Here is a 14203-nt window from a genome sequence, read left to right as displayed (position 1 = left end):
ATGAGCAAGGTTAGTATGTACATTGTTGTGGAAGTATGTGTAAATAGAATTAGAACAAAGAAATGAGAATAATTGGAAGTATAACAGTGAGAGAAAGAAGAGAGAGTGATGTATTTCACAAAAAAATAAGAGATGTATTTCTAGAATTTGAGGAGAACACTTGCCTTTTTTGTTCTTCGTTGTTGTTTGAGTTGGTCGTATTTTCAGGGGGGTTGCTTTGATGACGGGCTATTTGTGAGCTTCAAAACAATGAATGAGATGATTTAGTATGCAAATTGTTAATATATAGTAGAAAAAAAAAGTATATTTTTCTATAATTAAAGATAAGTGTGTATTGGCTATACGTATTTTCATTATGTGTGCGTTTTTTTGATGACAAGTTGTGGTCAGATGCTGTGTCTTACATTTTGACTTGTGCAAAAGCTATCGTTTGCAAAAGTTGCTACAACAAATTTTCAAATGCAAATTAATACATAAAGATGTAATTGTTTGAAGATGAAGAGTTAAACAAAGACATACAAAATGCATACTATTATTTCATGTACTTGGCTAATCTTTGATAGCAGACTTATGTAACTATTTGGTGTATTTTATGTATAAAGTCAATAAGTAGCAGGATAAAAAGAAGCATAATTACCAATTGGAGGGGTTAATTGTAACTTACCAGAATTGTAGTTTAGATAATTGTTGGTTTTCATAATGACTTTTCGTTGACCTTGATACAAGTTCCAGATGTGCAAAATAGGTAAAACACTATTTTGTTTTGCTTAATCTGCAATTAGTCGAAAGCAGATTTTAGAATTTGACAATAAACCGAAGAAATGTTAAATATGTCTTTTAGCTAGCGTTTAGTAGGTTGAATAGTAGCCAATTATTGTGTATTTGTAAAGATTGAACAATTTTTTAAGCAATAGTGAGTTTTTAAAATGAACTTGTACGCTGTATTAAGTAATTGTGATTGATTGCTGAAGGTATTGGGTAAGATGTAATAGCAATTTAGAATTTTGTGTGTTATAGTTGGAGTTGTAGAACTATTGCGAAGTGGTCTGTCCAATATGTATCCAATATAGTGAAGCGTACAAGTGAAATATCAATGTTGCCTATCCAAAAGTGATCCAATAAACTGCCTGCATGCGTTGTTGGCTTGTCAATAACGAATGACAGTTTGTGTTGTTGCATAAATTCAAGTAGCATTGTTTTTGTTTTTGTTGAATTTAGCATATCAATGTTGAAGTCTCCTACAATAATCAATTTGTAATTGGGTGGTTGTGACTTGATAATTTCTTCAATTAGATTGAGTAGATCATTAATTGGTGCAACTGGTGTTAAAAAGAGATTTGTGATTCGTAAAACAGTGCCAAAGTACAGCAAGTCAGTTGTTATTGATTCCAAGTGCTTTGTGGCGAATGTTTCAATTTTTTGTAATGTGGTTGTTTTTGTGCAACATGTTAATAGGCCATGAATAGCAAATGAAGGATAGCATTTGAATTTTTTATTGAGCAATGTAAGATGTTCAAGAGTCTTGTCTCTTGTTTCTTGTAAGCATAGTACAATTGCACTAAGCAAATCATGGTCATGGGCTATTTCTTGTGCATGGAATGCAAAGCTTCGTGTATTCAATGAGCGTAGACTAAAATGGTTTGATGATGTAGAACAAAGGTTGTATTGCAATTTCCATTGTGCTTGTGTTCGAAGGCATTCCATCTCATTGTCCACCTTTTGTGACACTTTGAAATTTTGGTGTTGCAATTTGTGAATCAAGTACAATGATTCAATGTTCCTTACACGTGATAGTGCAGTGTATGCAAGACCATGTTGATATACTTTGCAAGGGTCAAAAGCAAGTGCATCCATTGTTAGGCCTTGTGCTCTATGAATAGTTCTTGCACATGCTAGTTGGAAAGGAAATTGCATTCGAGTGACTATTTTTGTAGGTGTTTTGACTTTTCTAGCAATTCTTGTTATTGGTGTCCAAGAAGGCAAAATACCAGTTGTATATAGGGTTTGCATTCTTTGACGACGCAACTTTCCAATTGTGGGGTCAATAAATTGAATCCAGACAATTTCTTCTTTCTCATTTGTGTGTAACTGGAAAATGCCATCAGCACCATTGACTAGACCATCTTGTGTATCAAGGTTGCCAACAATTAGCTCAACCAAAATTCTTGGTTTTACATAGATTGTGGTACGCAGTGATGACTTTTCATTTTGATAATGCATATTGTCAATGGGTGTATCCTTTTTATTGATAGCGTCTAACACATAGAGCTTCGTAGGCAAGTAATTCAACATTTTTTTGTTGTGCTCATCAACAGCTAAATTTCTCTGGAACAAATATGGGAATCTTGGATCATTGGGTGGTGGTTTGTAGCATGTTGTATTTAAATAGGAGATGTCTTCGTTAGTTTGTTGAGAAGTCCTAGTGCGATTGAGTATGGAAATGAAATGTTCATTTGTTTGTCTAACTACAGTTTGTAGTTCAAAGCATGTGACTTCATCAATCCAAAATGTGTATGGGATTTTCTCATTATTTATTCTTGGTTCTTCAAATATCCAAGTGTCACATACAGGTTGTGCTTGGTAGAAGTCGCCACAAAATATGATATTGACATTGCCAAAGGGTTTTGTTGGTATGTGTTTGATCTGACGAAATCTTCTATCAATATTGTATAGCATTGTCGAGCCAATGAGTGAGGTTTCAACAATAAGTAGAATCTGAAGTTGGTCAAGCTTTTTGCTTAAGCTATCAAGTGTGTTTGAGTCCAAAGGTAGCATTTTTTAAGAATTGCATGGCAAATGGAAAATGGAATGAGCAGTGTTTCTGCCTGCATTAAATGCAGTTTTTCTTGTTGAAGCAACAATAATGCCTTTAGGTTTGAGCGGGTCACTATCTAGTTGCTTATCATAGAAACAAATCATTGCTTGCAAGAGTACTTTAGCTGTAAAGGTTTTGCCTGTGCCAACCCCGCCTGTCAAGAATAAGTATATTGGTTTTTGGGGTGCAAGTCTCTTTGTCATTAGCACGTCCTTCAGTATTGATTGTTGTTCTTTGTTCAATTGCCTTCGTAAACTAAAATATTCTTCGTTACTCAGCAAAAATGGATGAGCTATTTATGCAAACAATGAGTTGCAAGCACTATGTGTGGATTTTGTATTTCTTGTATGCTTAAGGTCAGTTATGATGTCATATTTCTCTATTTCATTTTCATCTATGTTTTGGTAAGTATCATCTTCAAAATGTATTGTTGGATACTTTTCAATATCAGCTTCTGTGGCAGCTTTTTCAATGTCACCCCATCTATAATCAATTTGTGTTGTAAACATTTTTTCAATCTCTGCAATTTGTGTTTTGTTTGCATTGAATGTTGCACTCCATGTTTTATGACCAACCAATAATGTTTCTTCACTAATTCGAAAAGGTACATATAACATAAGTTTTTCTCTACAATAATCGTCTTGATCAACATGTGGATTGTATTTTACATAGCGTATGATATGTGGCTTCTCTCTTTTTTTTACCTTTGTTATGTTGGTAGAGTAGAAAGTTGTATATTCAGCTAGTGATAATTTGTCAAAAGCTTTTGGGCGTTGTGTGTATTTTTCTATTGCAGATGCATACATTATGTTTTCAGAATTATCTTGTTCCTTTGCTAATAGCTTAGGGCTTTTTAACATGAAAACTCTACTTTCTAATGGCGCAGTATTAATAAAAACGGTTTTCCTTGAGCATTTACACAATGGCAATGACAAAACAATGTGAACAGCCTGGCGGCTAGACATTTGTTGATAATTAAGCAATGCATTGCCCAGTTTTCGTATGACATGGCTCTTTTCATCATAAGCATATCTACATTGTTGTCGCACTTGGCGAAATGCAAGGGACAATGTTCTATCTTGTTTTGTCATATATGAACTATAATAAGATGCAGTAGCATATGCATCTAATATGAATTGTGTGTCTGTATTTGCATACCATAAAGTTGGCACTTGTTTTGCAAAAGCATTTATCCAAATATCAATTGGGTGCCTTTTTAGCATGACAATTTTCCTTGACAATGTTGATTGTAGCATTGCAATGTAGTTTGCTTCATCCATTTTGAATTCGTCCAAGAAATTGTCAAATGTAATTTCTTTTGTATAGTGTTTATTTTCTAATTGCTTGAAGAAGTTTCTTGTTGTATCTTTGATTGCAGTATTAGCAAAAGGCAACGACTCTAGTATTGTTGTTCTTTTCATGGGAGGTAAAGGAAAACTAAAGCGACAATTAGAGTTTTTGTATTTTTCACAAGTCTTTGTGTGATGATGTGTTTGCATTTTGACAAGATTTGCATCGAGCAATGAAGAATCACATGAAATGTACTTGTCCACAAAGTTTTCTATTTCAATGTTTTTGCAATTTCCATATATAGGTGCATCTCTAACCCATAGCATAAAATGTACATGTTCATTTCCTTGATTTTGGAACTCCGTGACAAAAAAATAGTCCAATACTTTGCCAAATAGCTCATTGTTTTCTAGCATCATTTTGCGGAATGCATTGACCTTATGATTGAAATATCGACTGCAAAGAACTGGATTTTTTCTAATTTGAAAGTCTAAGTCTCTATCTTCTATAGTTTCATTGTGTTCTTTTTGTTTCTTAGTAGATATATCTTGCAATGCTTTGCATAATGGCTCCCAAAAGTGTTATGCGCTTGTTAATGTTACAAAAAAAGTTGGAGGTCCTAATTGTCTTATCATTGCAAAAACATTTTTCCTTGTGTTTTCTAAATAATCTGGAGATGTGCAAATACTTCTTAATGATCTAAAGCCTAATGGAGATCTTAGTATTTTTTCTAAATTTGTTGGACTACGCACATCCTTTGCAAGCAACTTTCTACCTTTTAATTTAGATTTTCTTATGCACACCCATTGTAATGAAGATATTTGTTGTATAATAATTTTGATGGCTTTAAAAAAAATATTCGTTATGTGCGTTGCAAAGTCATTGTCTTATGCATGAGCTCCCATTTTGCTATTTTTTAAAGGATGGATTTTTTGTAATGTCAATTGGTCACGCAGATCCATAGAATAAAGCTGGGAAGTTCATTTCTTCTGAGTAAGTGTCTTGAAAAATACCAAGAGCCTTAAAGCCTTCTGACAGTGCAATTTCAATAATAGTTGTATCAAGGTCTTTGATTGAATGCGGATCATTGAACCAATGTACTAGCGATTCAGTTATAGGCTCTTCATCTTGTTCAGTTTTGTCATTGTTCATATCTGTTTCTGTTTCAATATATGTGCGCATGTGTTCCTTTTTGTTTCCAAGTAGAGCTTCCCAATCTTTATTTATGGAGATATGCTCTTTTATATACAATGGTGTTTTTGATAATCTTGTTAAAGCATTCATTACACAAGTAGGCCTAACATTGCCTTGTAAATATGCATTTTCATACTCTAGCTTTCGTTTCAATTTGACTGCTATTGTTCTAGTTTTATCTATTTTTCTAGGCAATGCTTGTTGCACCTTATCAAAATCTACTAGAACATTGATGATTGTACCATTTAAGCCATATTGTGCTCTTTTATATCCTAATTGTCTAATTTGTGCAAAAGCAATACGCAAAGAGACAAGTCTTTCTTCTAAAGAAGTCAATCGATGGACAATGTCTATTTGTTTTTTTCGTCTTATCTTGCATGGTGCAGCGAAAAAAGGTAGTTAGCCAAAAAAAGTTGCTTTTATACATTGTTTGTAAATGGGCTGCCCTATTGCAATTCTTTTGTCTTTGGTTGCAATGGAAAGTAAAGAGAAAGCATTGACAAATGCATTGTCAGCTTTGCGAATGTTTTTATGAAAATGCAACATTTCACAAAGCGTACATGGTTGTGTTGGCGTATCATTAATGCTTTGCAAGTATCTGCTGATGGATTTTTGGATTGCATTGGCTCTATTGTTTTGTTGCTTATTTTTAGCATGGATTGCAGCTTTGAGGCATGGCAATAAACAAGTCTCTTTCAATTTTGTTGTAGGAAAATTTGTAATTGTTTGAGGCTTTGTGCTTATCTGATTTGCAATGTCTATTGTTCCAACCAATTGTTTGTTGTCTATGTCTTGTTTTGGTGAATCTTTATTATGTATTGCAGCTTTGTGACATCGCAATGAGTGAGTGGCTTTCAAATTTGCACTACGTAAAGATGTAGTTCTGTGGGCTAGTGAGCTTGTCATAGGCGAAGTAGTTGTATTGTTTGTTGCAACATTTTGTGAACCAGTCAAATTCTGTTCACCATAATTACTTGGTTCAAAATTTGGTGCAATTGGTAACAAGTCTAGGTTTTTTTGAAATGTAGAAGGCAGTGTAGATGCAGGTGCGGTTGCACTGACTTGTACCAAAATAGGTTGCCTTATATGCATATTAGCTATTAGTTGTTGTTTTTTGTAAAGTGGTTCATAATGACAATGACATGAGTTGTGTTGAAAGCAAATCAAGTTTATGCTTTTTTTCAGTTTTGTGCAATTACAATATACTTTGGCCTTGGGTTGTTCACTTGCTTTCCATACATGTATAGTTGCATGAAATATGTGTGAAAGCCATAATAAACAAAATTCAGAACCTTCAAGTTTGCTTTCTGCATGTGGTATTCCGATCTTAGAAATGAGTGGCTGCAATTGCAATAGACAATTGTTTTTTGTTATAGTAGGGTTCTCATTCATGTCAACACATGCCAATGCAAATTTGTCTTGCACTTTCAATGCATTCGTCAAAGATTGGGCCATATATAGTCGTAAAGCAATTGCATCAAATCATTCATCAGTTAGTAAAGCAATAGCATCAAACATGCTTTCACCACATGGAGTTGCAGTTGTAGCAGGTCGGCAAAGTTCAAGTGTGTCAAATGCATTTGCAACTATAGTCCAGGCATTGTCAAATTCATAACATGCAATAGGCAATTGTGATTGCATGCTTTGAAGGCAATTGTATGTGCTTGTCCTTGAAAAGATAGGTTCATAATGTCCAACAGTTGGATTTGTATCATGGAAAAGAATTGATATCGTAGGATGACATGCATCTCTATTGAAATGCAACTGCTTTTTTGTGTGTTAGAGACCAAATGCATATGGGTATATTTAACCAACGTGCTAACCATTTTACACAAAATGTGTCACGCCAAATTCCAACTTCACCATTGGCATTGATTTCTGTTGCTGAAAGCCTCATTCTACGTAGATATGTATTTTTATCATGTATATTATTCAAATCATAAAGTATTGTTGGATGTAATTCATGCTCAAAAGAGCTCAAAGCTTCAGGACAACCACTGTGAAGACAATGTAAGAAATGATCGACAAGACCATTATGTAGTTCATTAGGTGTATATTTACAATGGAGAAAACATGGACTGTGTCAAATAAGCAATCACCAACTGTGTAGTTGAATGAATCAATTCGGAAACAATTTACCTTGTCTAGAGCTTCATCAATTGATATCATAAGTGGTTGATCATGTGATTTGTATGTTTCTACTATAATTGGGTTTTTAGATGTATTTTTTTTCTTTAGACTAGTGTTCATAAGCATTTTACTAGATTACTGACCTAGACTAAGAAGATTTGTATCTATAGTGGTGTCCACTTAGAAATATCGAATATAGACAGAGAAGAATGCAGTTATATTTGAAGAACTGAACAAAGAGCACCTTTAAGAATCCAATACTGACCTTGAGCAGTAAGCATAACAAGGCTACAAGATTGTCTCGTGGAAAAGATAGCCTGCAACACAAAACCACAACCACATTGACAATCCATAAGATAATATGTGCCTTTGCTTTAAAAAAACATAAAGTTACGGTAAAACCCAAAATTCAAATGCACAATACTGAAATTTCAATACAATACAAAAATCTAATCATGATAACTTTTGAAAAAAAATAAGTTAAGATTTTTTTGAATTCTTTTCAGAAGTTTGTAATTTTGATAAATATATAATTGAAAACATCAAAACAATTGTATTCATACCACTTTCTTTATCAAGTTCTTACCCGATATAAGCTTGTCTAAAATAATTAATAAGTGTTACTCCCAAATTTTTCAATGAAGAATAACATAAGTGATATTTATAAAAAAGATTTAAAGTTTTACTATGTAATACATTTTCTGGAATATGAAATTATCAGAAAAGGAAAATAGTGATAAATTATTCTGAACTCATCCGTCAGAAGAAATGTTTTGCTAAGAAGACAAAAAAACTATCTTTAAAATGAAAACACAGACTCCCCTAACCATTCTATAAACTTCAGTAAATGTGTCATTCAGAGATGCCATATCCATCAATATGGACCTCTAATTGAACTATAAAGGATGCGTGAGTGTAGAAGCAAGATATTGGAAATAATATTCGCAGCTTCTGACATTGTGAGCAAACAGCGACAAGGCCAATCAGGCCCTAGAATGCTAATTGTTTGACAAAATGCCTAAAAGAAATGTGGTCTTATGGAATGCCATGATAACACGATATGCACATAATGCATACCTTGAAAACGCTTTAGAAAATTTCAAGAAAATGCAATCGACAGGTGTAAAGCCAAATTGCACAACCTTTGCCAACATCCTCCCTGCCTCAGGGCACAGTGAACTGTTTGATAGAATGCCGCTAAGAAATGTCACTCGTAAACTGTGATAATTGTAGTATATATGCACAGAATAGATTTATGTTAAAAAATCTGTAAAGGCATTTAGAAAATGACAAATGAATCATGTAAACTCAAAGACTCTGTAAAAGAATAAAAATGAACATCTGGACCTGTGAAGTTCCTGTCAATAGAAGAGTCTTATTTTCTTATGGTTATCTGCTTAGCCAGTGTATGGAATACAATAAAGAGTAATTGAAATCCTAAATTCCTTAGAGGCATTCTCCTTGGGCATTTTATAAATTGAAAAACATAGCCAGCTAATGAAAATAAACCACCATTGCATATTGAATTTAATACACCTTCACCCTAAAAATTCAAATACTATAATGTACTCGATGACTAATTTGGGCAGGAGTTTGCTGTGTAACCAGAGAAAGAGCCACCCGATTTCTGTTCTGGCCAAGGGTTTTCATAATATTCAAGAAGAGGTCTTTCTTATCCTACCTACGCAACTGGGAAGAGGAGAACCTTAGTCTCATGAAGTCCGCCTGGTCCATTCTGGATGTTCAGTAGGTCATTTTACCTAGCTACTACTTGCATTTTACATATTCCTTGCAAAAAAATGTTGGTTTTCCAGTTAAAATACTCGACTAAAGGTAAAAAGTAAAAATTAAGCTATAAGTTTTCCCTAATGTTATTAATCCCATCTCCCAAACAAAATCGTAGCCGAAGGATGACGATAAGCTGTCCTCCAATTCAAAGTGACATTAGGTTCTAAGATTCTTATTCCTATGAGCTTTTCAAATGGGAAGAATTTCGGATCTCACAAAATTTCAGATGCATTTTAAGGAAAAAAATATTGGGCATAAATTTGTAGGCAAATCATAAGCAGAGAAGATGGGGTTCAAACAATATATGAAACGGAGCAACACTGTAACAAACGTGTTGATTCCAGATCCAAATATTGTTGCGGATTATAGATTCAACATAACTCAAAATTCGGACTCAAAATTGAATGTAAATTTACACATATTATAATCAAACTTGTAGATTTGAAGGAAATTAAGCTCTGGCAATGATATCAGACAAACAATGAACCTAACCTGTAGTCAAAGCAGGGTATCTAGCGAGCTCCTGTCGGTAGTTGTGGATGAAGCTGCTGGCATATAGAGTCTGGTGTATAGAGTCTGGTAATGACCTTGAGCTACTAACGTCGTCCAGTAAAGCATCACAGAGAATATCAGATAGCAAGGTATGTGGCTGATAGCAAATTGTAGAAGTATACCAACAAAAAACCTAAGCTCAATGCTTGAAGTATGTAGAAGCAGCAACATCAACGCATGCACACTACCAAATGCCGTAACATTAAACTCCCACCTGCTGCCTTAATTATTATTGCTATGCCGTAGCGCTACCACCTTAATTATTGCATTTACAATCTATACAAAAGCCTATGCTCCGTAGTCAGAAATAGTTGGAATATTTTTGGGAGAAAAATAAAAATAAACCCGAGCAAAAAATTAAACAACCAATAATATATCAAAAAATTAATAAATTTTAAAATAGTTTAATAAAAACATAATAAAAACTTTAGCATAAGATAAATATTTTTCATCTTGCACAATTATCAAAGTAAGTTATTGCTCTTTTTTGATAGAGATGAAAACATTAGTTCCCTGCTTAAGGCGGGGACTGAAAAAAAATCACTCATCATTTAAAAGTATTAAAATATTTAATGATATCAAATTTTCACAATTCACAATAATTGTGAAAAAGTTTTTCAATTGGATTGTGTCAAAGATTACAATTATTGTCATGGATCATGGAGTATGATCTAAAAATGCAAAAAAATCTTTGACACTATTGATTCTAGAAACATTTTTACAATTAAAATATTTTCTAAAATAAACTCAAATTTAATAAAAGTTAACATGCCCAAATCATATGATTCTCCACTAGGTATTACAGCGTCAACAAATGGGAGTGCAAATATTAAGGAAATCGTACAACTCAAAAGGTTGATGATTATGCTCCCAAAAGTGTTTATAATAATAAAATCGAAAGAATCTGCGCTTTCAAATTATGTCGTTGATTTACGTGCAGGCAACTTTTTATGAAAAAATAATACTTTTAACGCTTTCTTTTTTCTCAACGTGATTTTCGTAGGCTTTATAAACCTTAGCTTTGAAGGAAGCAAATAATCCTATTTTGCTAATTAAAAATTAAAATAAAAAAAAATCGTCAAGGTAGCTGCCGTTTTAGCTTTACAGATCATGGTCAATTACTCTTTTCTATTTTAAAGTACAAATATAATGTAATTGCTCAATATTTCAAATTTTAGGTATTCATCTAATTTTTTAATTGGTACATTCCAAAATTTTATTTTATTTTTTTAAGGTGGAGTAATTATGGTGGAGGTCATTCATTTTCTCTTTTTCATGAAAGTGTTAGATATTTTCATAGTTTGATAGTTTGATAGCTATGCATGTAAATTCAAATGACTCTTTGGAGACTTACTCTTTTTTTGTCGAGGTTGAAGTTAGGATTGGTTTATTATTTTTTTATCATCTTATGTATTTCCTTTGGTTTGGATATAAATATATTGGATTCGGTTTGTTATTGAGCAAAAAAAAATTATAGTTTAGAGAATGAATTTTCTATTATAAGTACATTTCAAATTTATTACTTTAAATGTGGAATAATTATAATTTTGGAAATAAATTTTCAATTGTAGATTGTATGTGTGCATAAAGGAAATATTACACAATAAAGTTATAAGAAGAATAACAAGTGAATAAAAAAATAGTTAGCATATGTTAAACAACATAGTCATAGTTCAGTCAAAGTGGGAATCTTCTTTTGTCCCATGCATAATATATGATAGTACGAACAAGATTGGGATCTTCTCCATAAATTTCATATTTGTGCCAAGTGGAAACCACCAAAGTGGGAAGATGTGTATAATGACTTGGATTTTAAATGTAGAGACCCATCTCCTCATGTGTGGTCTGGGAATAGTAATTTGACTTTATTTGCACAAAGGAATGTTAATGTCAGCCACTTTAATTAAAGTGTGCACAATAAACCTACTTTAATTATATACTGGTTTACCCAGTAAAGTCGATATTGTTTCATTTTACCTTCTCAACAAGTCATTTGAATCCTATAAATAAGGGATTTGGGAAACATTGTGGGCATCAAGTGTTGTATCAAGTTTTTAAGTTGATTCTAGTATGGAGTCTAGTAGTGAGTCTATAGCAAGCAAGTTATGAGTATGCTATATCCTTGCTCTTGAATGCGAGCTAGGAACATCATAAAGTAACTTGCATAGTATTGGAGTTGAGAAATACAACACCATAGGAGTCTGAAGATCTTCTACAAGCTGAAAAACCTATTACAAGGAGAAGCAAAGAAGCAATAATCTGAAGAACACACAAAACACAGGAAAAATATTCTCAAAAGATGAGAGCTCCAATTCACCAAAAATGTATTGTGAATAATAATATAATAAAAAGCAAAATTAACCTCTAATAGGTCAATAAACCCATCTCAGAGTAATCAATACCCTCAACCTGTGAAAACCCCTTCGCAACAAGACGTGCTTTGTACTTATCAATGGAACCATCAGCAACATATGTAGTGTGATACAACCAGCGACACCTAACCATCTTTCTGCCCTTAGGAAGAGGACAAAGATCCCAAGTATGATTCCTCATCAAAGAAGAATACTCCTCCTCCATAGCACAATCCCACTCAGGGTGACCCGTCGCCTCTGAAAACTTTTGAGGATCATCTGAAATAGCATGACTTAAAATACTAGAACCCATAGTATGAGAATAGGTGCGACGAGTATCTGAAGGATCACCGGCCATAGGACCTGTCGCCTCAACAGTAAGGCGAGCCCACTTGGGCATCTAAGGTGGAGTAAGTGGAGGTGGGGATGGTGGATCATCAGCACCATCATCAGAATCATCCTCAAAAAGATCCTGAAGAGATGCAGTGGTCGGGGTAGGCAGAGGAGGAGACATTGGAGTCGGGGTATCCACTGTGGGAAGGCACTCATCAAACTGAACATCCCGTCGAAACAGGACCTCTCTGGAGTCAGGATCAAACAACTTGTACGCCTAAACATCCTCACAGTAGCCAACAAAAATGAATGGTCAGCTCTTCCGCTCCATGGCTTTCCTCTGAGCATTAGGAATAAAAGCACATGCCTCACTGCCAAATACTCGAAAAAAGGAAACATCAGGCTTGTCATGATACCAAGCCTCCTCAGGAGTCATATGTCGAATAGCCTTGTGAGACATTCGATTCTGAATATAATTGGCACAATTGACTACCTCAGCCCAAAAAGACGAATCCATGGACCTAGACCGAATCATACAATTTGCCATCTCCCGTAAAGTTTTGTTCTTGCGTTCAGCGACACCATTCTGCTGAGGGGTGTAGGGAACAGTAAACTGATGCTGCAAACCATGCTCAATGCAAAAATATCTGAAAGCCTGATTCACATACTCCCCCATTATTTGTATGTATCCGCCGAATAGAACAGCCAGACTACGTCTCTACATATGTCTGGAAGATTCGAAATGAATCAAAGACATCAGACTTGTACTTAAGAAAGTACACCCATGTGCGTCTAGAGAAGTCATCAATAAAAGTGCGTACATACTTGGCCCCTGAAAAAGGAGTGGGAAATTTGTGGGAGCCCAAGAACAAGTGTCTGTGTACTCATCTGCTAAAGATATCGGTAATTGACATGGCCCAATCGCTCACGCCAAAGCTTACTCACGGAATCTACATGTGCTATAAGAGAAGAACCTGCACCCTCAGAGGGCTCAAATCCATCAAATCTGTACAGACGAGATGCAGTGTCAACACTCCCAGTGGCAACAACTAAATCAGAGTCATAGAGGTCCCAAATAACCACATCATGTGGTGAGAACTCAATTGTCTTACCAGAGCCAGAGTGGCAAATCTGATAGATGGACAAGAGGTTCGTCGAGATGTCAGGGACAACCAGAACATCCTGCAGAGTACCCCCATCCAATGAGACAGAACCTAAACCCAAGACTGAAAGTTGAACCGAGTCACCCACTGCAATCTGTGAAGTACCACAAGAGGCAAGAGAGGTAACCATCTGTTGAGTGTGAGTCATATGGTGAGAAGCACCAGAAACTAGAATCCATGTGGACCCATAGGTCGAAGCTTGAGCAGTGAGAGCGGGACCTTTCCCTTTGGAAGGAGAAGACGCTTGAGGTGAGGAAGTGTGATGTTGTTGCATGGCTTCCTCTAAAGCCTCTAACCATTTCCAACACCTGGAAACTGGATGTCCGTCCTTGCCACAAAAACTGTAAGTGTCTCCTAATTTCTTCTGAGTATTGGAGGAAGACTCACTAGACTGTGAAGATTTTCCTTGTTTGGGAGGAAAAGGTGTTTTTGAATCAAACTTAGCTTGGAGGAATTCTCACTACCTGTAGAAGGCTTCTTTGGCTTCGGTTTCTACTTTTGTTTCTCCTTAGATGAATGAGCAACCAATGCTTTGTTCTTGGATCCTGAAAGCATATCCAACTAAGAAAGATGAGACTACTCACGAG

At 34.8% G+C, this 14203-nt stretch overlaps 1 long non-coding RNA gene across 2 annotated transcripts; it reads right to left on the bottom strand.

The window, feature by feature from the left end:
• Nucleotides 1-163: 163 nt before the first annotated feature.
• On the bottom strand, nt 164-9939 carry LOC131036245 (uncharacterized). Of its 2 annotated transcripts, XR_009371612.1 has the most exons (4): nt 9710-9939; nt 7695-7746; nt 665-772; nt 164-239 (listed from the first exon to the last, which is right to left on the bottom strand). It is a non-coding gene; the product is annotated as an uncharacterized LOC131036245 (long non-coding RNA). The 2 variants fall into 2 exon arrangements; XR_009371611.1 differs by lacking the exon at nt 665-772.
• Between the last annotated feature and the right edge of the window lie 4264 nt (nt 9940-14203).

This window comes from Cryptomeria japonica, chromosome 2 (genome assembly GCF_030272615.1).
Source record: "Cryptomeria japonica chromosome 2, Sugi_1.0, whole genome shotgun sequence".
NCBI lineage: Eukaryota > Viridiplantae > Streptophyta > Pinopsida > Cupressales > Cupressaceae > Cryptomeria > Cryptomeria japonica.
Note: the sequence above shows the minus strand (reverse complement) of the source record. Positions and strands in the feature narration are given on the sequence as shown.